Source organism: Sceloporus undulatus, chromosome 4 (assembly GCF_019175285.1).
Source record: "Sceloporus undulatus isolate JIND9_A2432 ecotype Alabama chromosome 4, SceUnd_v1.1, whole genome shotgun sequence".
NCBI classification, from domain to species: domain Eukaryota; kingdom Metazoa; phylum Chordata; class Lepidosauria; order Squamata; family Phrynosomatidae; genus Sceloporus; species Sceloporus undulatus.
In genome coordinates, this window is record NC_056525.1 from 35,308,531 (window position 1) to 35,312,139 (window position 3,609).

A 3,609-nucleotide genomic window follows, 5' to 3' on the forward strand; every position below is an offset into this window, starting at 1 on the left:
CTTTATTTCTTTATGGAAACAAACATATTACATTCAATCTTGTTATTTTTCTTCTGTTGCAAGGATGAAATCATTTTGAATTATGAAGAGCTTGAAAAAGTAAAATTTCTGGATTTGAGCTATGGGCGTCCCCTGGCCAGCATGACAACTGGTTACTTTCCCAATCTCTTTAATAATCTTCCTATTTCCTAATGCAGGTTCAATTCCTCTCCTTTTTGTATGATTAATAAACCCGACATGGACTGCATCTGCACTGCAGGAATAATCCAGTTTGACATCACTTTAACAGTCTCAGGCATCATTTTTTAAGCACGATGATACAAATTATCCCACTTATGTATTCCGGGTTTGTTAGTCATGCTACACAACAGCATTGACATGTATCTCTTTGAGTTAGTTTGCTCACACATGCAAGCATTTGAATAAAGATGGAGTTGACAACTTGAATGCATTCAGAACATATTCAAGCCATGCAGCATTTTATGTTGGGTCTATTTGCGTTGGCTATTCACACCACCAATGATGTAGATCTTTTTTAAAAACTTGGGGGAAAACTTGGTATTGATTATCCCAGATAAAGTGGGTTTTTTTTGGTAGCCTCCCCCCCCCCCCCCCCCCCCCCCCCCCCCTCCCCCAATCAGGTACATTCAGGATTCGTATGAACAACAGCGATTCAACTCAGATTTATCCTGGATTATTTTCACAGTGTGAATAACCCCATAGTTCATTGGTATGGAAATCTGGGAATTGTAGTTTGTTGTGGCACCAGAGCTCTGTGACAGAGAAGGCCAAGTGTCTCACAAAGCTAAAATTACAGGATTCCATAGCATTGAGCCAGGGAAGTTAAAGTGGTGTTCACCTGGATTACTTCTCTAGCATGGACACAGCCTTGGTCTGGTACAGGGCTTCTCCTTTGTTCTCAGATACCAAGACTCCTGTGTCTCCATTTCACACAGGAGTTTATCACATGAAGGAGATCAGGAGTTTATCCAGTGAATATCCTGGGAAAATTGTATAATTATGTGAAATGATTTCAGACGTCACAAAAAACCTGCCATTAAAGTGGTCACAAAGAAGCATTAACCCACATTGTTTCACTTTTGGAATTTCAGCAACAATGCATTTCCGATATCACTTTAATTGCGTGTGCTCACCATTTACACAATTATTCACCATTTTTGCTTTATTTGATGGATGTGCTTTAAATGTGTATTAAGCTCTATAGTTTTTTGTAGGCTAAAATGAAATGCATAGATATAGGATGGGAGACACCTGGCTCAATGAGACAACATGTGAAAGGGATCTAGGAGTCCAAGTAGACCACAAGATGAACATGAGTCAACAGTGTGAGGCGGCAGCTAACAAGGCCAATGTAATTTTAGTCTGCAGTAATAGAAGTATAGTGTCTAGATCAAGGGAAGTAATAGTGCCACCCTATTCTGCTTTGGTCAGACCCCACCTGGAATATTGTATCCAGTTCTGGGCACCACAATTCAAAAAGGACATTGAGAAACTGGAGGGCGACTAAAATGGTGAAGGGTCTGAAAACCATGTCCTATGAGGAACGACTTAGGGAGCTGTGGATGTTTAGCCTGGAGAAGAGAAGGTTAAGAGGTGATATGATAGCCCTTTTAAATACTTGAAGGGATGTCATATTGAGGAGGGAGTTTTCTGCTGCTCCAGAGATTACGACCCAGAACAATGGATGCAAGTTTCAGGGAAAAAAAGATTTCACCAACATTAGGAGGAGCTTCCTGACAGTAAAGGCTGTTTGACAGTGGAACACTCCCCCTCAGAGTGTAGTGGAGTCTCCTTCCTAAGAAGTCTTTAAACAGAGGCTGGATGGCCATTTGTCGGGGATGCTTTCATTGTGATTTCCTGCATGGCAGGGGGTTGGACTGGATGGCCCTTGCGGTCTCTTCCAACTCTATGATTCTATGTTCTGGAAGAGTTTATTCTTATGTTTTGCCAGCATCTGTGGATGGCATCTTCAGAGAATGCTGGCATGGAATAGAGTTGGATATACATACATACATACTGTGTGACCCTGGGTAGGGAGCAGTGATTTCCATGTTAATCTGTGTTTTGAGCTCTCTTTAATGCGGAAATTAGCCCCAGTGTGACAACATGCCAGTTGCCTCTTCTAACACATCCATCGTTCCCAAATCCCTGACATTTCCCATTCTTTCTGTTTTCCTTTCTACTTTCCTGTCTCTTCCCCACTTGCCCAAGCCTAAACCCACCTGGTCGGGCTTAATATGGAAATAGGCGACTCCTAAGGCAACATCACCCCCTACTGGCGATGCAGGGAAGGACACGACCCAAAGGGAGAGAAAGGTGAAAGACTATTATTCTTGTCTGTGGGCAAAGAATAAAAGCTGGAGAAGTGGAGGGGGGGGGGGGAGAAGGGAGACGATGTTAGGAGCCCAAAATAATGAACATAGCCCAGGAAGCTGCATCCTTTGAATGGGAAGCGTTGATGCTCAAGGCTGTTGGAGAAGAGAGCGCAGAAAAGCGCCTTTTGGAAAGTTTAAGAGGTGTGAAGTCGAAGGCTTTCATGGCAGGCATCCATGGTTTAAGAGGTAACTCGTGAGGAACACATCTGCCTCTGTGCAGAAATCTGGTGGGACCCCGTTTTAAGTGGCAGGGCTCCATGCTCTGGAATTCTGGGAATGGGAGTTTTTTGTGGGAAATGACTCCCCCCCCTTTTTTTCAGGCGTTTTGTCTGTCGGCGTTCAGGGAAGCTTCGCTCTCCTCATGAGGAAAAAGGGGGGAAAGGGAAACTTTTGGGTCTTCGCCCTCTGCTGAGAGGGGCTTCTTTCTCCGGCGCTGTCTGAGGAGAAGCCGCGCTCGGTTCTTCCCCGTTTAGTTTCTCGCCTTGATGCCACAGCTCCTCCTCCCTCTCTTTTGGCGGGACGCTTTCGCTATCCTCCTCCCTCCTCCCTTGAAGCGGAATAAAAGCGCGCCACAAACGGATACTGTCTCTCTTCTTCGGCGGATAGCTTTTGCGGGGTTGGCCCCCGAAACAGAGCTGACTCTTAAACGGGGTGCTTCTTTATCTCTTTCAAAAAGTAGCTTTGGGGGTTCCCTCCGAAACGAAGAGGGGAAAAAGCTCACCCATAAACGGGGTGCTTCTCCATCTCTTTCAGAGAGTAACTGTTTGGGGGTCCCACCGAAGAGAAGAGGGGGAAAAGCGCCCCCACAAACAGGGCGCTGGTCCCTCTCCTTCGGCGGGTGGCTCCCCTTAAAGCAGAGGCAAAGAAGCTCCCCCACAAAGAGGTGCTCCTCCATTTCCTTCTACCTTTGGGGGGGCTGCTGCCTTCTTGAAGCAGCAGAGAGGAAAAGAAACGCCCCCCACAAGCGGGGTTTGCTCCTCCATTTCCTTCGGTCGGCAGTTTTTGGGGGCCAAGCAGAGAGGAGAAAAGCCCCCCCACAACGCCTGCTCCTCCGTCTCCTTTGTTGGGAATCCCCCCCCCCCCAAGGGAAAGGGAACCAAGAAGCGCCTCCAGAAGCCTCCTTCGCTCGCCAGGGAGCCTTCGGGGGCTCCTCCATCCTTGGAGCCGAGCGGGAAAAGAAGGGTTCTCTCTGTCCTTGGAAGCGCACCCTTAA